Raw genomic sequence first — 23,733 nt, 5'->3', positions numbered from 1 at the left:
TGTTATATTTGACTCTGTGTATGGCTGGAGTGAGCTGGACCATGATATCTGTGCTTCCACTGAGTGCCCAGAGGCTTTTATTGAATTCATCTTGTCTATTAAGTGAAAAGGGATGATCTAGGGTGAAAAGCATGTTTTATTTATATCATAATCATTCTTTCCAGGATGGTAGTCATAAGGACTAGAATGACACACCATATTTCATAAATATGGAAGTTTTGCCATAATAGAAAAATTCCTGTATTAAATTAAAAATCTGCATTCTGTGCTAACTCATTCATTATCTCAACATTGCCTCCTCTCACTAATCACCTCCCCTCTCAGTTGTGTTGTCTGTTAAACTGAGGAGTTGCATGCTCCCCAATGGAGAGAATTAAATTCTCTATGTCAAAGAAGCTATTAGTAGTAAGCAAATATATTTGGAAAATGTAAAACTCACTAGTTATTAAAGAAACACAAATTATATGTGTCTTCATATTTACAAATAAAGAGGTTAAATATAATGTATACTGTATTTATATGCTGTATTTTTAAAGTATTATTTAATGTCAAATAAATTTTAAAAGGACAAATAAATTTTTAATTTTAAAACTCATATTCTCATAATGGCAAAGGAGAATGCAAACTGAACATGACTGTAAAAAATAATTTGGTAACATAATTCAAAAGAAATGTGTCCTATGAATGAAGATATTTCCTAAAGAAGAAAGCATAAGAATAATCTATACAATATGTGAAAATTAATTATGTTAACTCAGCATATCATTTAACATAGACCATTACCCAGGCATAAAAAGTATAACTCTATAGCACATGGAAAACTATAGAGTATAGAGCAACTATATCCAGCAATTTCAAATGTAAAACAAGTAAAACAAAAAATTATAACTACTTATACAATTAGGTAAAATGTATGCTTTATGGTTGACTAAGTGCTATAAAATTATTCTGAAATTGAAGTGGCTGAAATGAATAAAGGTTAATTTCTCACTCATATCGTAGTCCAATTAAGGTCAGCAAGGAATTCTGGGTGTTGTCTGCTCCACACAGTGATTTAGGAACCCCATATTCTTCCAACTAGTGGCTCTACCACTTCCTAGAACCTCATTTTCTAGATCCTCCTTCTTTGGAAGGCAGACATAGAAAGTGAGAGCGTGAAGAGGCTTACCTGCTCTTAACTGCCCCCACCTATAACGATAAACATGGCTTCTGCTCATGGACATTCCCAAAAACAAGTCACATGTCCCCCAGCCCCAACTTGATAAAGGGGACTATAAGATATAATATATGTGCGTGCCCAGGAAGAAGTGAAAGTGGGTCTGGTGAGCTTATGGCCAGTCTGTGCCACAATAGGTAAATAAATGGATAGGGAAAAGATGTAAAAATGAAAAAGAGTTTATAAAGAGATAGGTTTACTTGCTAAGTAAAAGGTTAATTTACTTAAAGAATAGACAATTTAGGCCAGGGATGGTGGCTCATACCCGTAATTCCAGTACTCTAGGAGGCTTAAGTGGGTGGACTGCTTGAGGCCAGAAATTCTAGACCAGCCTGGCCAACATAGTGAAACCCCATCACTACTAAAAACATTAGCTAGGCATACTGGTGCATGCCTGTAATCCCAGCTACTTGGGAGGCTGAGACAAGAGAATTGCTTAAACCTGGGAGGTGGAAGTTGCAGGGAGCCGAGATCATGCCACTGCACTCCAGCCCAGGAGTATGTAAAAGATATAAGTGTATAGAATAAAAATCAGCTTAAAATACTAGAATTAGGTTAAATAATGTTTAAGGCCAATTCCATCTCTAATAGCCAACAATTGGTAATTGCAGCATATTGAGATTTTATAATACAATCTCATCTTTGTCCATACTTTTTCATGTCTTCTAAAAATCTGGACCTCAAGAAATATGGTCTAAATTTTGCAGAGTATTTAATGGGAGATCTAAAGCCTGGGCACTCTCTAATAGGATAGAAAAAATTAATTAAGCTCCATATGCAATTATAACTTTGCTGGTTATTAAGAATGATGAGAATTATACAGCTATGATCACTGGCAGTGCTATTAATGGGTTTCTTGATGACATAACATTTGTTTAATGGAAGTGTTTCCTTTTATGTACAAGTGCCATCTGAGGGCAATTTGTCATTGTTATTAATTTAAGATCATTTGATCTGTCACTCAATCCTGCATCTAATTAAAAAGGGGAGGATGGCATAAGCTTCCACCTCAGATCCCTGCCAGGCAGAGAAATTTAATAATGAAAATAAAATTGGGACAAACATCAAAGTATTTTTAAAGGGTCAGGCCCCTAAAATAACACAAAAGACCAGAAGCATAGTACAAAGATAAAACTGATTTTTTTTCCTTCCAGAAAGATGAAATGTATGCAGTTTGGGTCATTAGAGATAAAAATTCTTTGCACACAAATTAAAGTGATTATTTCTTTCTTATAACGAAATGATGAGAGTTACTGAATGTTTTTCACATGGGCACTGCTGCCAAGCAGTAATGAACACACTGGAACAATCACATTTGAACAGGATTTGTAGCACAAAGGTGATTATATCTGTTTTCTGGGGCTGGCATAAGAAAATGACACAGATTGGATAGCTTAAGGCACAGAAGTTTATTTTCTCATAGTTTTGGGGGCTGGAAGTCCAATATCAAGGTGTTGGCAGTTTTCATTTCTCCTGAGGCCTATCTCCTTGACTTGCCTTCTTACTGTGCCCTCATGTGGCTTTTTCTTTCATCCCTGCTGGCTTTATCTCTTTTTTAGGGACATTGGTCATATCAGATTAGGACTCTATCATTATGACCTCATTTAACTGTAATTACCTCTTTCAAGGTCCTGTATTCCAAATACAGTCACCTTGGGGATTAGGGCTCCAACATAGGAAATGGGAAGTGGGGAGAAACAATTCAGTCCCTAACAGTGATCATATTAACTTTTTAATTCCAAACACAGATGAAATGAAACACATCTCCAAAATCCAGGCTTCCATTTCACACTGAATCTAGAAGGAAAGACAGGCAAAATAAATATGTCCTCTCTCTCCTGCAAAAAAGTGTATCCCCTGTAATAATGACTGCTTTTCTACCACACTTTTTCAGCTTGTGCCTCCCATTTTGCAGATGAAAGGATCTAGGAGAGAGGTTTGTTAACCTCTCCAAAGTCACACAGTCACTACATTTCTATTCAAATTCTTCTTATTCCTGTTACCATTGTCCTATACTATAGTATATATTGTCATCCTTGTACTATAATCTGTAAGATTTAGGACTGTGGTAAGCACAGAGGTACTCAGGAGACAGAGAGGGATTAGGAGAGACAGCGTGGAGGCCAGCTCTATGTGCCCTGCAGCCACATCCCTGACTAAGGAGGCAGTAAAACAGTTCCCAGATGAAAAGTGCAAGTGAAGTGCAAGAGCCCCATGGATGCTGATCCAGTTAACCAGACCCCTGACATAGGAGAAGATGTAGATGTAAGGGCAGACAGAGGAGGGCAAATCTGACACATTGATTGAGATACCCATGGTTGAACCAGAAAGAAATGCTGAGGCTGTAAGATTAAATGGGACCCATTAAACTGTGTGCATTACTGACAGGGATCTAAAAGTAAATGACAAGGTGAAAGAATGAAAGAAGACAGTGGAGAGGGTGAAGAAGATGGGCAGTATACCAAGAAAAAGCTTTTGAGTTCCTCCTCTTACTACCTTACACAAAAGGCAGTATGGCATACATTTGAGAACATAGTATCAGATCCATACCACATGGGCCAAGGTCTGGTTCACCCACTTCCTGGTTGGGTGAGTCTGGGAAAACTAACATCCTGTGACTTTGACTCCTTTTTATCCTGTGCCTTCCTTCCTTATAAAAGAACCAATAATAGTATCTCTTCATAGGATTGTTAAAAGGATTCAGAGAAATAATACAGGGAAATCAGTCAGTAAATGCACAGTAGATGTTTCCTACTTATTACGAGCTTCCTAGCACTGGGCACAAGCTTTCAACTCTGTTTCAAGCTCTTCATCTGTAAAATGGAGAAAACCATACTTTTTCAAAAGGTTGCTGTGATAAATATTTTTGCTTGTATAACTTTATTTATATATGTATTTAGTAAAAGTACATACATAAAATTATAAATAATTTACATATAAACATAATGTTAACGTTATAGTGTATATACTATTTATATATAATTATGGATAATTCTATTTGAATGTTTATATATACACATATACATCAAATTTATCATTTGCTGATATACTTAGAAGTAATAGTAGTAACATACCAAAAGGTAGCTACCAAAGGGGAAAGGATGGGAGTGGTCCTCCCCAGGTGTTCATAATAATGGGATGCATTGTTTGCAGAGAATTCTAACAATAATAAAACCAACCAAGAGTTAATTTATATTCTGTTATAACCATGTCCTGTGTATTAGTCTGTTCTCACACTGCTAACAAAGACATACCCAAGACTGGGTAATTTATAAAGGAAAGAGGTTTAATTGACTCACAGTTTCACTTGGCTGGAGAGGCCTCACAATCATGGCAGAACGTGAATGAGGAGCAAAGTCACGTCTCACATGGCAGCAGGCAAGAGAGCTTGTGCAGGGGAACTCCCTTTTATAAAACCATGAGACCTCATGAGACTTATTCATTACCACAAGAACAGTATGGCAGAAACCACCCCCATGATTCCATTATCTCTGCTTGGTTCCATCCTTGACACATGGGGATTATTACAAATCAAGGTGAGATTTGGGTGTGGACACAGCCAAACCATATTACCCTAGCAATTCTAAACAATATCACTGATACAATACTTCTCTCCACTGTAGCAGACCACTTCCAGAACCCCATCATCTCCCCCAGCCTTCCCACCCCTGCCCCTGCTTCAGAGATGCTCTGTATATATCTAATACTCTGGTCAGTGGAATGAACCAAGTAGACCCTAGACAAGTACAAGCTTAACATATATCCAGTGGTAAAAACAGCTACTTGATTGAGAATTTCTTATATGTGTGAAGTACTTACTTCTGGAATGCCCAGAGGAAGAGTCACTAATTTGCTATTGTCAAGGTTGAGTCGCCCTGATTGAGATGCGACTCGAGTTCACTGTGTGCCTGCTGTCAATGAGCTATCAGCCCTGGCTGCCATGAGAATCACCCAGGGAGCTACAGAAAGGATCAATATCCATGCCCCACTTTAGGCCTTTTAAAGTGGAATTTCTGAGGGAATGATGTCTGGTCACTGGTACCGTTGAAAATCTGCTCAAGTAATTTTACCAGGTAGCCAGGCATGGGAAGGGCTGAGCCAGGTGATATGGCATGATAATCCTGGCATTAAACTCACAGGTCTAATGGGGTCACCTCTCTGTGTCTCATTTTCTCATCTATAAAAAGAGAATAAGAGAACCCATCTCAGAATGTTATTGTGATGGATAAAAGAGATAAACTATACAAGGCATTTAGAACAGTGCTTGATGCCCAACAAGAATTTAATAAATGCAGGCTGTTATAATCATAACAGCACTTTTGCACATGGCCCTGTCGGGGAGCTCTCACTGTCCATTACAGACATGAGCAAACAGGTTCAGAAAACTTCGTTGTTTGTCCAATCACAGATCTTGTAAGTGAAAAAGCAAGAAATTGATTCTAAACTTAGCGCTCAACAGTAATTTGTATGACACCCAGATACTTTGGTCTTTATTGAGCACCTACTTGAATACAGTTTGGCATTTAAATGCCTACTGAATACAGAGTTTGACATATGACTGTAAAGTCTTCTCTCACAATTATTAACCATTACTTGCCTATCACATATTTCTAGTCCGCACCACACTTTACACCCAGGCCAATAGGATCCTGCCTGGGCCCCCAACTCAGGGCGCATCATTAAAATATTTTCTAAGACCTCCCTCTGAGAGGGCCAGATCTGGACAGCTAGGTGGGGCACCCCGAGCTCAATTAGCTCCCGAGTGGACTCCTGTTCCAACTTGGAGCCCATCACTTCCAATGTCTTGTTTGGTTTTCCTTCAGTGGAATTGCATAAGATTGGGTTGCCAGATGGAGCCAACATGCTGATAAGGGGTGACTCAAATTGTTTATATATTTAAGAATCCCACAAAAATATTGGCTTGTTCATATACACTCTAGAGGCATCCCTAAAATGTACTGTACCTAAAATGTACCATGATCAAAAAAGGTACATTTTCAGCTGGAACAAGCAAATGTTTTCATGGGAGCCATTGATTCGTGCATTTTCCTAAGTCTACAGGTTTTCTATTTACATAAGTCAAAGAAAACAATTCAACAAACATATGGATATTCAGGAAGAGAGTCATAGTGCCAGGTGGAAAGAAGAGTAAGAGGTAAACAGTAAATACAAAAAGATATTCGTGAATCTCATTCAAAAGACATATTCCTGCATTCTATGACCTCCTAGGCCAGGGGGTAGACAAGTAGAGAGTATCTGGATTTATACACCATATCTGTGCCCACTTAATATCTGAAACTCAGTTTTCTCAGCTGTAATATAAGGCTAATAACAGTACCCACTGGATAGAATTGTTGAGGGGAATAAATGAGATTAATAGGTAGTCAATAGCCCAACGCAATGTAACTTAGTAACATAATACTAATTGTACTAATAGTTACATTAGTAACATTGTCAATACTCCTTAAATGTTGGCCTCAAAGCAGTTTATAATCAGTGCCAGGAGAAAGCTACAAACAGTCTATGCAAGGAACAACTAGAAGAGAAAAACAATTCCCTGGGAAAATATGGAATTGAAAGAGTTGCTCCCAACCTGGCCTTAGAAGGAAAAGTGTAGCTTGTCCAAATCATGAATAAGAATTTGGGGGTGGGGATGAGGGACGAGCAAAGAGAAAGTCCACAGGGACTACCAGGAGCCATGAGGGGCAGAGTGGCAGGTGGACAGCCGAGTGAAGGTTTTAAGTGGTAGGCTAGTGATAAGCCTTAAAACCTATCCCAGAAATCCACAGACAAGCCTTTCGATCTTTCCTGATAAGTCTTCAATAACCACTGCTGGCATGATGTTTGGTTAATGAATTTTGACAGCTGCCATGTATGTGAGCAGCAAAAAAATTACATTTGCAACACCAAAAACAGGCATCACTGACCAAAAAGCAGTCCAGCCTCTAGGTGACAGGTGAACCACTTAATAACTAGACAACAGATAAAAGAAGGAAGAAAGGCATCACCTTAGTCCAGGCCTGAGAGCTGATGAAATTCTAGGCTGTATCTGCACTCCACAGCCTCACTTTTGTCACCTTTTGGTGCCTTCTCCAGCTCCTATTGTTGGTCCCACAGGTGCCCCTCAGCAGCAGGCCTGGCCCTGGCCTTGTTTGCAAGCCAGTTCTGTCAGACACAGTGTGCTTAGCAGCAGCAGCAGCAGCAGGATCTGATGGGGCTTAGAGTCAAGTCAAAGCCCTACCATCAGACGTGGAATGTCAGTCCAGCCCTTGAGGTTCTATGTGGATATCTGGCTTAAAGTGTCGGGTACATCCTGGATAGCCTCTTGTGAGGTATCCTCACCTGCCCCCACCTGTCTCACCTTCTGAGTCCACAGCTTCTGTGCAGTTCCCCTTTCCAGTCAGTCAGTTCCCCTCTAAAATGGTGGTGCTCCCCTGATCTCTGTTTGGACTCTGGGTTTGAAGCCCCACCAACTCTGGGCACTGTCCTCCCACCTGGTAAGCGGGGACAATCATATATGGACAGATACCACATACTCACGACTGCATAGCTCCTAACTCTTCTGCTGTCCTCTGGATAAAAGTGGCAAAAGAACTCGAGAGGACCTGTTTATACAACTAAAGAGACCTTCTCTGTTCTAAACTACTCAATCGAACTTGGTCTATGGGTGAGGATTCAACAAAAGTTGTGGGAATCATTTGCCCATTATTACATGATATAGCAACAATATCTGATTCTCTACCATGCTCGGAGGAGAATTCATTCCAAGTAGAGCTAAAAATCAGGATGCTTCTCAGCCTCTTATTTCCTATTCTAGCTGAGATCTTTATTCAGCAGCTCCTGCCAGGGGATTAAATCAGGATCAATGACTGTCCACCATGGCAGTACATTAGAATCCTCTGGGAACTTTTGAAACCGGTATACTCAGACCAATTACAATAGACTCTGTTGGGGTAGGTGGATAGGGAACTAGGCTCCGTAGCTGAATAAGCTCCCCAGGTGATTTAAGTGCAGCCAAGACTAAAAACCCCTGTCTGAGGTAGAGCAGACAGCAACCTCTGGAAGTGGCATCCTGTTCCATCACCCAATACCCCTGATCGGAGACTGTAAACCTATCCTCCTGTAACTTGGGGGAGTGGTGGAGTGAACCCCTACCCACATAATTAATAATAATAGATAATAATGCTCTTAAGAGAAGCAATCAAATGAGTACCACTCTGTTCAAGGATGTGAGCAAAGTCTCTGGTAGCAAAGAATGTACCAGGTCCTAGGGCTCTGAAGGGCAGACTCAGGCAGTGAAAAGGGGGAGAGTCATAGGGAGGCAACACAAACTTTACTTGTTTCATACGGAGCCAAACGTTTCTAGAGAAGGCAGCCAAGTTTTCAGAGAATCAGCTCAGTATTGGAGGAAGCTCCTCACTGGGAGTCCATGATCCTAGCTTGTCAATAATTGTCATCTTGTGTATTTCTTAAAAAGCACATAGAACACATTCACAGAAAATACACAAATCACAAGTGCTTTGTGTACTCTAGGCGTGCTATATCCCGATATCACCATTCAACATATTAGATGTCAATTGATTATCACAAACTGAGAACACCCATATAACCACAATGCAAATCAAGAAACAGAACATTGGCCAAGTCACTTTTAATATATTCTGAGCATTGCTTTTGTGCTGAGGAGCTGTGAGAGGCTGCACATGCAAAGATAATGATGCAGAAGCTTTCAGCCCTAGAAGAACTCACAGTCTATGGGGAGACCAGTATACAACCATTTAGCCACACAATTTTACAATAAATTCCCTTCAGAAAATAAATGATGTACAGTGGGTTAAAAAAAAAAAGTTTGATTTGAAGAATTGCCATAAGAGAATTGTCCACGTTTCGGTTTATTCTATATAGTGTCAGAACTGTGCTTAGGGAAGCTCCTCTGAGTGTAGTAGTTGGGGTCACGGTTTAGAAGATGACTTTGGAGCAAACTGATAAATAGTTTTACATGACAAATGAACAGGAATTGGAGGAACTTGGGAAGAAGAAAGAAGGGGAGATGGAAAGAAAAAGGGGATACAGCAAAGAAATAAGGCAGGAGGTTGGTGCTACAGGAAAGTAGCCAGTAATAACTTCTCAGTGACTGAGTAACTGAAGGACATGTAAGAACAGGGATAGCTAATATCCCAATTAGAATTATTAATGTTGCTATAGATCAGTTTGTCTCCTCCCCAATCCTCCCATAAAACCTGCTACATTTTTAAATGCTTTCTGTAAGTAGTTTGAGGGAAAACAAGGAGAAAGTGCCAATTTCTCCAACCAGATAAGCACAGAGCAGAGGGAAGGGAACAGTCATGGGAAATGAGATTGAATGAGAGACAGGCACCAATCCAAAGTACCCATAAGAGGGGAAGCCCCAGGGAATCACACAAATTTTGGGGGAGACATAAAATTTCCTACCAGATGTTCAATGTGGGGCTGAGACAATTTTACTCACACCTCAAAGCTCAGAGTGATAACAGCTGACGACTGCCTGAATATTGTATATTGTCATTGGATTATGTATTTGCCCTCCCCTGCAGTCCTGAATATGTCTGAAATGCATGCCATGCACTGTAACTACCATCAGTTTCAAATACACAAAATGCTATATATACATCTATTTCAAGGCATGCTTGTGATGTAAATAGGCACTGAAATTTCCTAGATCACCTCAGCCTCTGGTTCATAATTAGCCATTCACCCCATTCTACACAAACATGGAGGTTTGTGCTTGTTCCCTGTGAGGATCCCTGGTTTTCTGCCATCCGAGAATGCCTCTGCATGGGCAGATGTGGGAGTGTTGTGAGGCCCACACTGGTCATATCATCTACGTGAATTCCTCACAACCTCCCCTCACACCACAGCATGCTCTAATTTTGAAAGGTGAACAGAAATCCCACTCAACTCTGCTGAATATGTTCTTTCCAGGGCACTGAGGTTTCTGGGTATTTATGATCTGCATCCACTGTGTTACCACAACACATAGGCTGCAGAGCTCTGCATCAGAAATATGCATTTAAAAATGGCAAAGGCATATGTGAAGGAAAAAAATGTTTAAGAAGGGCAGCGGTTTTTTTTTTTTTTTTTTTTTTTGCTTGTTTGAGAGAGAGGTCATGATCTGAAACTCAGCTGACTGAAACATGCTACAGTCTGGCAAAGAAAAAACATAGCAAAACAGAAAACAGAATAATAAGAAAAAAGAGCTGTTAGAATCACCTATTCTATATAGTGCCACAACTGAGACTAATGGAAAGCAGATTTAGGCTCAATTTGACTAAGATTATTGTAATGGCTGCATCTGACCGTAGTGAAACGGCTTTCTTTATGGGGTGGTGGAAGCTGGAAATTCAAGAAAAGAGTCTTAACTGCCAGTTGTCAGATACTCGCCAGGGAGGGATTGAGCAGTACCAGATGCAAATCAGAGATGCATGGGAGCCTCTCAAACACACCATGAAGTATCTCCAGCTTCCTCCATACACGACTCCAATCCAAGTCAACAGGATGGGCCCCAGGCACTGAATCACACCGGATAAACCAAGGTGTTCTGTAGCTGGTTTAAAAGAGAAAATTAAATGGACTGTGAACTGATTGTTCACAAAGTGAACTGTCAAGAAAACTATGAGACACACAGTTGACTAGATTCTAGAGCTCTATAAGCAGCTGTTCAATTAATTCTTCGTTTCCTTAGTGGATGCAGGCACAAGGTAGAGGTTAGAATGTTGTTTGTTGGACCAAAAAGTGACTAAGAGGAGGGTGGTGGGCAAATTTCTAAAGATGACCTCCCCAAAATTCCTGTTCCCCAATTATTCCATCAAACAGTAACCTAGGCACTGCTGTGAACAGATTTTGCAGTTGTAACTAAATTCCCAATTCAGTTGACACTAAAATTTTAACATTTTTCTGGATACAGCTAGCCTAATCATATTAGCCTTTAAAAGAATAAAGTTTTCTTCAGCTGCTGAAAGAAAAGAAAGACACAAAGGGGAGTCAGAGAGATCTGAAACACGAGAAGGACTCAATGCACTATTACCACTTTGAGGATGGAAGGAGCCACATAAGAAGGAATGTGCACAAGACCCAAAGAGCCAAAGGCAACCCCAAATGACAGCTGGCAAGGAAACAGGGGCTTCAGGCCTACAATTGGAAGGGACTGACTCTCAGCAACCCGAGGCAACTTGGACGGGGACTCTTCACAGGTCCTCCAGATAAAATCCCAGCCCAGCCAACAACTTGACTTTGATCCCCCATGAGACCTTAAGTAAAGAACCCAGCCAAGCCCAGCAGGACTTCTGACCTACAGAACGGTGGAATAACAAATGGATGTTGTTTTAAACCACTAAGTTGGAGTCATCTGTGACAAGGCAATAGGAAAGTAATTCAAGGAGCCACTGTTCCCCATCAGAGAAGAGCATGATGGTTCTCCTAGTACGGGCCCTACATGAGCATTCCTAATATCCCTGATGAAATGTTCACCTTGCTCAATATTGCAAGGTGAGTGAGTTTGTCTTCTGTGCCTGAAGATTCCAAATTCTGCACCCCCATCCCCTGACTCTTGCCCAGTTTTGGTGTCTCTCATGTGATTCTATTTATTTCCCTTAATCAGAGTTTCAGACAGAGTAAAGTGTAAATAACTTAGCAAAACCCTGCCAAGGAATTTGTACTTTAACTGAGATGAAAGTTAAGCTAGAGAGTTGGAGTTTAAGAGGGGAGAGGAGCCATCATTTTCCTAGAACCCTTGGAAACACAAAACATTGGGAGACCTTGATTACATGAGTGGCACAGGTAATAACTATATCTCCATGCAAATGATATGTGAAGAAATAAGGCTTAACCTGGCAGCCAATAACAGAGTGACAACAAAAATCTAGGCAGGCCATATTCCAATGTCACCCTTCAACATCTTAGATGTCAAATTTGTCACATGCTAACTTTAAATGTTTTTAAGTTAAATACACAGAAAGAGCCAAACTAGAGGAGGTAATAAGCTGGGGGAAAAATAGCCTCTTAATTAGATTCCTTTCATTCAATAGACGTACCCTATTTTACCCTATTAACTTCACTGATTTTACTTTTAGAAAAGAAACAAAGACCCCCAAATATCTAAAATACTTTTGACTTGATTAAAAAGAAAAGATCAAACTACAGAGAAAAACATCTCCAAAAAGAAGATAGTGTTTTCCTTAATCTACATGAAATCTATTAGCATTAACTTGAGGAAAGGTTCCAAGAAGGAGACACTTTCTGAAACCTTCATGACATCCACTGGATTGTGTTTACCAGTACTCCAGATGAGTGCACATTATCAGCTGTCTCACCTTGAAAGAAAAGTCCCCAGATGCTTGTATACTTTAAGGAAGAAAAAGAATGTGGTATGATACCTATTTATTCATTAATTTACTCATTCATTCAATACATACATGCTAAGCAGCACTGGATGCCTTCCATCAGTCATCTGTGAGGCATCTTTGTTAGACGAGGAAATAAATTTAGAATCAGTCGTGACCCACAACTTTTGGATTTTACAACCAATCGGCCATTGGACTTTACAACCCAAAGTGGAAGGCTTGTGAAGATCACAGGTTTTGTCATCAGAACGACCTATGTTCAAGCTGTGACACATCCTGGTGAGCTGGGACAAGTAACTTGAACACTCTAAGATTCCACATTTATAAAATGGGGCAATAATACTAAGCAGCACATAGAATTCCTGTGCGGATAAATGAGATAGTGCATATAATATACTCAGCATAGTGCCAGGTATATATTAATGGCTCAGGCAACATTAACTATTGGGAATATAATAATTATTTTAGTCACGAGAAATGGAGCTCCTCTGGCTGCTGTGGATCTGAATGAGGTTTGGTAGCAGCACCTACTGGCATCAGCACAGCTCTCCTGAACTGGAGTGTGTCTTCAACCAAGTATTTTCCCACATTTCTACAAAGTTCCTAGCCACTTTCATCAAATGCAAAGATAACATTAGGCAGAAAGGGAAATTAATTTTTTATAATCCAGTTTCAAATGGATCTCAACAGGTTAGGGTGATGAACTGAATCTTATATGATATCATTTCTCTGAAGATAAATGTAAATCCTACACTTGAATCTAAATAGACAATTGCACAAAGAAGCTGAAGTATGAATATGACTGAGCAGAAATGTTAGGGGGCAAAGAGCTCATTGTGGAATATGTCTGTCACCTTCAATGGCACCAATGGAAACATGATATTGAAAATTGGGAAATAATTTTTCTGTTTTATTTTTAGCTAACATTTATTTGACCACATATGATGTAGAGTTGTCTCTTGGTATCTGTAGGAGGTTGGTTCTCAGACCCTTACGGATACCAAAATCCAAGGATGCTCAATCCTCTTATATAAAAGGACATCGTATTTGTATATAACGTATGCACATGCTCCCATATGCTTTAAATCATTGCTAGATTACTTATAATGCATAATACAATGTAAGTGCTATGTAAATATTTGTTATAATATATTGTTTTTATTCCTGAATTATTCTTATTGGTTTTTTTCTGAATATTTTGGATGCACAATTAGTTGAATCCATGGATGTGAAATCCTTAGATACAAAAGGCCCACTGTATTGTATCAAAATTTGAGCATCACACTTCAAGAAGAAAATCAACAAGTTGGAACACATTCAGAAAAAGGCATTTAGGGCTAAAGGAACATCAGGTTATACATTTACAGGAAGAATCAGTAGAGGAGACAGAATGTGAACTGGATTTGTGAGACTGGATAGAAAAACTGGAAAAATGCCTTGGGATCAGGGTGAATAAAGTGTGCTTGCAGACTGTAAGTCTAGTTGGAGTGGATATTTAAAAAGTAATTATATAGATAATACATATTCTTTTCTGTGGATATGCAATTGGTTATGCCTCTAACACTTTCTGCCCCATCCCTAGACCCACTGAGATCACAAAACAACGATTCGTGAACGAACACATGTGGCGACTCACTGAGTGATGAAAAGATAAGAAGGGAATCATTGTTCTGGGAAAGAAAGAATCATTGTGTCATGCAATCCTACCTAAGTTGTTTCATGAAGTGGAACCACCTTCCCTCAGATGGGGTAGTAATGAAAGGAACATTCATAGGTAATTCTAGATCTGCCTCTTTCCCACCAGGTTTCTTCCTAATCACACGAGATGATTGATTGAAGGTTTTGTAGGGCCTCTGTATTAGTCCATTCTCATGCTATTATGAATAAATACCCAAGACTGGATAATTTATAAACGAAAGAGGTTTAATTGACTCAGTTCTGCATGGCTGGGGAAACCTCAGGAAACTTACAATCATGGCCAAAGGGGAAGCAAACATGTCCTTCTTCACATAGTGGCAGCAAGGAGAAGTGCCGAGCAAAAGGGTGAAAAGCCCCTTATAAAACCATCAGATCCCATGAGAACTCACTATCACAAGAACAGCATGAGAGTAACCAACCCCATGATTAAATTACCTCCGATCTGGTCCCTCCCATGACATGTGGGGATTCTGGGAACTACAATTTAAGATGAGATTTGGGTGGGGACACAGCTAAACCACATCAGCCTCTTATATGGATTTGTGTATGTCCAGGGCAAACCCAAGATAACACTGTGAGATTAAGATTGTCAATCAGGATCTGCAATGCTTTTCTAAGCTCCCTTTATCCTTTTATATTTTCTTCCCTCAACCAGACCACCACCACCTCCAACAGAAACAAGCACAGACTGTGTTGCATGCACTTTCTTTGGGCAGGACATACCCTTCCTTCCTAGGCAGTTCCTGGACCTCTCCTGGCTTCTGTCCCTTTGTCAGAAGTGGCTTGACCTGATCAAATACTTACAATGAAGTGAATGTTATAAACTAATCCATGACTAAGGTGTTCATAGCCAAATAACTGCTTGATGTATTTTGAAACTTATTTTCATCTAAGTTGGAAGGGTCTTTTATCCAAAACCCAGGGTTGGGAAGCACTGCTCCATCTCCCTATTGAAATGCAGCTATGAGTTTGGACACTGGTTCTTTTGGCCCTTCTATCTCTGGGCACATGAAAGGAAAAGCCTTCCAGCCTTTGTCCAAATCCTCACAGGAAACAGGGCTCTCACACAGCTTTGACTTTAGACAAATATAAAGTAGTCAGAAACATAGCCGAAGCTATAAACTCTGGGCTTAAATTTGTCAGGAAATGTTTATTTGTTTTCATCAGGCCATACCAAGAAGAAAAGAAAGATCACATGACCAAACAGATAAACAAAAATGTCAAACAAAAGAGCCAAAGGGTACTAAAAATGGAGGCTGAGATTTTTGCAAAGCTCATAAGCTCACCTTATGGAGCAAAGCCTATCAAAACAGATGACACCCACATAAACCCCAACATAAAGGAGCAGAAAACTAAGATTAAGCCAAGACTATGAATGGGCACTTAGGGACCCCTGGGTCTCATGAAAGGCAGAAGTCAGGCTGGTTTCCCCAGCTGCCTACCAGAAAGAGTCGTATTTCGGCTAAGTTCAAAAAGTCAGTCCAGACTTTTCTCCTCTCTCCCAGTAAGAAAGACTCTGCAGCGAGCATTAAATATTTACCCCAAGCCCTGCCTTGCTTATTTTTTGAGAGTTACTTTGTAAATAAAACAACTCTAGTATCAAAAACTTCGAAGTATTAGGAGGATGCTAATTCATGAGATACTCATATAGGGCGCTGAAGCCTTCTTCCAGCAACCCCTGGGGGTATCCTACAATTACCGGGAGGGATTAGAGGACAGTCCTGTACACTTCTGCCTCATTCTTGGTATAACGATAACAAAATACAGACATCATTTCCAACAACAATAATACAATAACAAAAACTGGAAAAAACATCCCGTCCAGCCACAATACAACTCTACTACCAAAAAAAAAAAAAAAGAAAGAAAGAAAAGTGGCTAATGCTTAATAAGTGCCCAACATCGTTTTACTCCTGTTAAATGTAAGATCTTATTTAAACTCCACAAGAATTCCATTTTGCAGGTGACAAAACTGAGGCACAGAAAGGGAAATATGACTAATAAATGAAGAAACCAGTGCTGTTCTTAGCCGTGGAACTCTACTGGCTCCCTAAGAGCCACACAAGTTGAGCCCAGCACAAACTCCTTCTTGTAGCCTTTCTCTAAACCATACTTCCTCCTCTCCAATATTCCATGTTCCCCTAATGTCCCATTTCTCCCCCAGTATTTCAGGACATTTCCTTGAGCCCTCCTGCCATTTATTTGCCCTAAGTGACATCGGGTTTTCCTGCAATGCTTGACATTATTTTCAGATACATCAGGAAAGTGTCTGTAAATCATCTGACTTCTACCCACCCAGTCCCTAATCTGCCTTGCCAGTGGTGACCCTTTCCTGCCACCACAAGCCACATCCCACACCTTCCTCTCACTCACTACTCCAACTGGTGCCTCCCTTCTTCATGACAAATGTGTTTCTGTTCACCATGCCTATTCCTGAACACCAGCTTTATTCACGTCCCACAGCCTATTAACCCCCTGCTATTTACACCACCAATAGCCACGTCAATATGGCCTGCATTAGCCGGGGTGCTCTCTTTTAACCTATTGCTATGCCTCTTTATCAAGCCGCAGTCCTTCTTACAACCTCATCTTACCTCAATGTAATTGCAGTTTATGTTTATTCGACCCTGACATTGCTCAGTTAACTAAAATTTCCACCTAATGTATTTTTAATTGAGATATGGTGCCACCATCCTATTTATGGTGAATAAATATTTGTAAAAGATAACACATTATGTTAGGGCAGTTATGGTGAAACAGTGCTTTCACATACTGCTGGTTAGGATTTAAACAATGATATAGCCTTTTGGATTGTACGTGTAAGCCAAGTCCTAGTAAAATCACTGCTATGTAAATTTGTGTCTGTAAATCATTTCCTACTAAAATTTATACCATTTTACTTGATAATTTGATTTTCATGATTCCATACTATGCAAATAATCAGACAATCCCCTGAAGGGCTGACCGTTCCCCTCTGTACCCACCCAAATCTACACATTTATTAAGGCCCAGATTTTCTCCACCTCTGAGAAACTTTAAGGTCAGAATGAGCTCTCTCTCCTCTGAATTTCTAATATTCTTAATGTCTTTGCATCTTATGCCTGGCATACTGGTAATTAATTTATTCAAATTTAACAAGCTTTGATGATACCCGCAATGAACTGGAGTTACGTTAACACTGGAGAGACAAAGGAAATGAGACACAACCTGCCATCTCCTATCCTTTCTCCTTAACTGAGCTGGAGTCCCCTTGAAAGTAAGGACCAGGCCGGGCGCAGTGGCTCAAGCCTGTAATCCCAGCACTTTGGGAGGCCGAGACGGGCGGATCACGAGGTCAGGAGATCGAGACCATCCTGGCTAACACTGTTAAACCCCGTCTCTACTAAAAAATACAAAAACCTAGCCGGGCGAGGTGGCGGGCGCCTGTAGTCCCAGCCACTCGGGAGGCTGAGGCAGGAGAATGGCGTAAACCTGGGAGGCGGAGCTTGCAGTGAGCTGAGACCCAGCCACTGCACTCCAGCCTGGGCGACAGAGCGAGACTCCGTCTCAAAAAAAAAAAAAGTAAGGACCAAAGCTTATTTATTTTTACATCTGAAGTACCTCACACAAAACACAGACAAAATATAGCAGATACTGAGCTAATTACTAAACATTTTGGTGAGATTCATTTAATGATGCAAGGGTGGGCACACTGGTTCACACCTGTAATCCCAGCACTTTGGGAGGCCAAGGTGAGTGGATCATTTGAGATCAGGAGCTTGAGACCTTACCAACATGATGAAACCTCGTCTCTACTAAAAATACAAAAATTAGCCAGGTGTGGTGGCATAAGCCTGTAATCTCAGCTGCTTGGGAGGCTGAGGCAGGAGGATCACTTGAACCTAGGAGGCAGAAGGTTGCAGTGAGCCAAGATCACGCCACTAGACTCCAGCCTTGGCGACAGAGCCCCACTCTGTCTCAAAAAACAAACAACAACAAAAAAGTCATTTAATGATACAATGTGTGTTACCAGTTTCAAAATCCTTAATCCAAAAGGTTTCTTATGGCAGGCTAACATCAACTGAGACTGTCTCAGCCTTGGATAGTTTGACCTTGAGTGATGGATAATTTGGGATGAACTTAATTTCCAGGGTGAATATTAATTAGCCCATACTTCCTCTTATCTCTAAAACAACATACCCCTCAACACTTTTTTTGGCTAGGAAAAATGTTCCAATAATATATTTATGTATTTTTGGAAAATACATTTCTATACATTAAACTCCAAATAATGAAATAGGGATACTTATTAAGGGCCTGTGGCAATGTTATCCGTATTTTATAGATGAGGTTACTGAGCCTCCGAGAGGTCAACAGATGCTAAAACTATTAAGTAGTGAATCACCAGTTTGTTTCAGGCCTCCTCCACATGCACCGTTCTATTTCCCTAATAAACATATATAAGTGTTTTAGAAATAGATTTTCCTGGGGGTAATTCTGTGTACCTCAAAATTAAAGTCACTCGGTGAGAAACAGAAAGACGTCTTGTTAGTGGATTCTGCCCATGTTCACCCCTCCGTCATCATTTACGTCACATTTACTTTTTCTAACACACTTTTTGCCTGTGTTTTCTTACTTAGGTCACTGTGTTCACTTTGACTTTGAAAAATGCCTAAAAGTGGTAAGGATAAGCCATGAACCAGGTCCATGCATGGAACATGGGCCTTCCAAGGTACAGGGACTCTTTAAGGATCCCAAGAGAAAATTGGGTCCCAGTAGGAAACAAGGGTCACACTCAGATTAGAATAATTCAAGGAAAATCTAATAAAGAGATTCTTTTCAAATTATGTGTTTCCTTAGTACATCAGATTTTCTTGTTTTGGTAAATAGCTATTACTGCCCTTAGACTTGAAGGGACAAGGAGAAGGAGAAGATGCAGGAAGAAAAGGAAGTTCTCCATAAGAAGGGCAGCAGAGCCAGCCCAAAATGACTTCAAGGAGATGGAGTCTGGGAGTCGACATGCTGACCTCACTCTCTTTCAGCCCTCTGATTCTCTGCCAGGGATTCCCCATGGGTCAAAGCCAATGGGATGCCTCCTCCTGAGGCCACAGGAGCCTGCTGATAGAATTCAGAGAGGACATCCTCCCCAGACAGAGAACAGCATAGAAAAATGAAGAATGGATCAGTTGGAGCAAGTCCGAAGTATCTGGCACAGGTAGTGAGAGTCAGTCCAAAGATTGGCCAAGTATCACATCTTTCACGTAGAAGATAGAACTACCAAATAGTCAAAGGTTGGTACTATGAAGGAATAGTCTACTCAAAATGAGAAGTGTCTAACATATATAGAATGACCTAGAAAATCTATATGCATTTTGTTAGTAGGATATTAGCATGCATACTAGCACAAAGGCTAAAATGATATTTACCAGTCTTTACACTGATTTCTTCATAATTAAAAAAAGTAAAATATGCTCAACATCATGAAGAAGGCATTGTCAACAATGGTATCTACAAGCGCAGCATTTATTTTGCATTATTAAGATCTTGAAAGAGCTTGTATTTTGTTGGAGGACTTTGTAGTGTGTGTATAGATGCAGGGCCACAAAGTGCAATGAGTACAGCACACCAGACCTTGGAGGTGGAAAACTAGCTGTCACATCATGAACTTCAGAATCCTCACCAATGAAATAATATCTCTACTCACCAGAGAGTATGGTTATAATGGACACACAAAAGTCCCTAATAAATCATAAAATGTTGCACACCATATGCCTTTATATATATCTCTTTATATATGTATGTCAGAGCTTCCTAGTCAACTGAAAGCTTCTTTGGAATAGATGGTGCTCATTTTCTAGAGAATCTACCACACAGTCTGGCATATAGTAGATGCTGAATCAATTTTTTCATGATACATAGATACAAGTCAGCACTTTCTCAGTATTTAATGAGATTCAGTCAAGCCATCCTCCTTAAGAGTGATTTTAGATGAAGAAACAAGACACAGAGTTGGGGAATTTCCACAAAATATGATTGTTATTAGTGTGTGCCAAAGCATGTCACAAAGCAAGTGCTTTGTGGAAAATTGATCAGAAAGGAAGAGTCAGAGGAGGGGCAAGTGTGTGGACCAGGAAAGAGAATATATATGTCCAGGTCCCAAGAGGAAGTAGCACCCTTGCCAGCCCAGGCACTTCTAGCAGAAGCACAGGTACAAGTATAGGTCTGCCCTAAGCCCAGCCTCCCTCCAGAGATCTTTTCTCCCCAACCAGCCATGCCCTTGCAAGATTTCCTGACATTATCCCTCGCAGCCAGGGCTCTTTTGTTGCTGGCTGTTAAAAAGTGAAACCTTTTATGGTGTATATAAGCCAGAGGTGACACAATTAAATGAAACTATTTGTCATATAAAATTTACATCAGCAGGAATTAAATGTCAAATAACTTAGGATTGACAGCCTCCACTGAGTCATAAAGACTCTAAATTAGTCCTGTGAAGGGTATTCTCATACAGTCCCTAATAAACTCCACTCCACCTAAGACTGACTTTCCGAAGTACTCAAAGAAGCATGTCAATGGTGAGATTGCCTTATTCCTCACAAAAAGTTGAATGGAGATTAAAAAGTCTTCTTTTACTGACTGTGCAGCTTTCTTAATGTAGGAAAAAACAGGGCAGAGAATACGACACACAGGAAAGTGTACCCCTAAGAAGCTTTGCATCCTCTCCTTGACCAGATACAGCTGTGTGACTTTGGGCCAATCACATCAGTTCTCTGATTTACAGGTAATGCCATCCTCTCCTCTTAACTGCTACATTAAACTACTTTTTTCCTAATTACTAGAATTTATTTTTAGAACAATTTTAAGTTTATGAAAAAATAGGCAGTACAGAGTTCTTTTATACCCTCCTGCTCCTCCATTCTCTCAGTTTCTCCTAGGATTAACATCTTGCATTAGAGCAGCCCATCTGTCACAAATGAAGAACCACATTGATACATTATTAAAGTCCATAGTATTATATTAGTGCTCACGCCATGTTTATAGTCCTATGGGTTTTGACCAATGTTTAATGTCATATATCTGCCATTACAGTGTCATACACAATAGTTTCACTGTTCTAAAAAATTTGCTTGTGCAAATCCCATTCATTCATCTATTCAACATAATACTAAGTACTGGAGACACAAAGATAAATAGGACACTGCTCATACCTTGTAGGCACTGGGAAGTGTGCATATTGATGGAGTCATGGATTATGATGATCATCATAGCAGAGATCCGCAAAGCATGAATATAAACAGCTAGCATGCATTAAGTATTAAACAGTACAAGCCAGAGTTAGATATTTTATGTAATTGTATGTGATTACACCCTCCCAGCCACCTATGTGGTAGATGCTATTATCATACCTTTCACATATGAGGGCCTGAGAGAGGTCCAGTGCCTCCTCTATTGAGAACACACATGAATTCCAGAAAAGACAGGATTGAGTCAAGTTTCTAAAACAATTGGGTTCCCTGAGTGCCTAGTAGGGAAAGGGGCATGCAGAACAGGAGGGACGTGGTCACAGTGAAGTCACAGTGCATGCATGTGCTCAGATGCCTGAGTGAATCAATGTGTTTGTTTAAACAGGGCAAATAGGAGGTTGCAAGAGATGATGCTGAAGAGAACAAAAGCCAATTCCTGCAAAGTCTTATGTGTGCTGCTCAAGAGTTAGTTCTTTATTCTCTAGACAGGGAGTGCAAGGGAGGTTTAATATGATTTAGTTAGCATCTTGGAAAGATTACTCTAGAGAAGGATTTAGAACAGTTTGGAAAGCTGAAGGAAAACTATGAGACTCAGCTGAGTGGATGACACTTGGTGAACACATAGTATGTACCCACACTGTGCGGAGGGCTTTGTATGAAGTGTCTCACTTTTTCATCTCCTCATTTGAGGTCAAGCAGGAGATGATGGGAATCTATATCAGTGGGCATGGGGATGATGAGATATACTTTAGATGTTAAGCAGACCAAAGGGGTAAGGCTTGGAGACCATTTAGAGGTTTGGTCAGAAAAAATGACAGAAAAATGTTTGTTCTAAGATTTCTGACTTGAGTAGGGAGGTTGCAGATGATCTCATGTATTGAGAATAGTAACAAAGGAAAATTATCAGGTGTATAGCAAAAGTCAGAGCATTCAGATTTAATTGTGTTGCAGTTGACTTGCCTGTTGATTACCCAGGTGGTTGAATGCTCAAGTCTATTGCATGGCAGAGATGACGAGGTTAAACACACACACACACACACACACGCACACAATTAGAAATGATCAGCACATAGGCGCTGCATCAAGCTAACCTGGAAGAAGATAAAACCTGTCCAGGGAAAGCATGTAGAATGAGAACAGAAGTGGGCTAAAAGATAAGTCCTGCCAAGGACAGAACTCACAAGGGAAAGTCATGAGGGATTTCTGGGGCATGAGAAGGAATCACAAAAGGTGATAATTAGAGAGGAATAATTAGAGAGATAAGAGGAGAAACAGAAGGGGAAGAGGATCATAGAAATTTAGAAATTAAGAAAGGAGAAAGCTTCACAAATAATGGAGTGGTTGACAGTGTCAAATGCCTCAGGGCGGTCAAATATGATAAGGGCTGAAAGGAGTCAATTAGATTTGGCATTAGGAGGTTACTAATGATCCTGGTAAAACAGCTTCGCTTGAGTGGTAAGTACAGAAGCCAGATGGTCGAGTGATGAAGAGTGAGTGAACGATGTGGAAGTACAGACAGCATGTGTAGATCATGCCTTCAAGGAATTAGACTGTGAAGGAGGGAAGAAGGCTGAAAACGACACTAAGATAGACAAAGAGTTTCTTTTTAAGATGGGACATTTGGGTCTGTTTATCAACCATAGGAAAGCAGCCAATAGAAAAGCAGGAGGATTGAAAACTGTAAAGAAAGGAAAAATTTGATAGAGCAAGGTCTTGAGTGAAGGGGTGAATGAGACTAGAAAGGGCATAATTCTTCTTTGAAAATTGAGGAAAGGTAGAAATCTAAGCTCTGCTTATATGAGGAGTGAATCAGATCTATGAGGTGCATCTGTAGGATGCAGGTGGGGGCCACAGAGCTGCTGGGAGTCTCTTTACAGGACCTTCCAACCTCAGAGAAAGAGCTCTTCCTAAACAAAACGGAAGGGTGGGAAAGAAAGTTGATAGGTAGGAAGGAATATTGGGTGTACAATGCACTGTCTGTCATTTGAATTGTATCTAGTGTAGACCACAAGAGGGTATGCCTAAGTTTTAGGATAAAAAAACTAGAAATAGAAGGTGGAACTAAAAGTAAGGCACAGCTCTGCTGAAGTCTTATGAGACATAAAGAACTCAGACCTGGGGCAGCTTTAGTGTTGCCAACAGGTTCAGCGCAAAGGACTTAGCCAGACGTAGTGACCTCAGTCCTGGGCATTAGTCTCTATAATAACCATAGAATGTGTTG

This window comes from Rhinopithecus roxellana, chromosome 17 (genome assembly GCF_007565055.1).
Source record: "Rhinopithecus roxellana isolate Shanxi Qingling chromosome 17, ASM756505v1, whole genome shotgun sequence".
Taxonomy (NCBI): Eukaryota; Metazoa; Chordata; class Mammalia; order Primates; family Cercopithecidae; genus Rhinopithecus; species Rhinopithecus roxellana.
Note: the sequence above shows the minus strand (reverse complement) of the source record.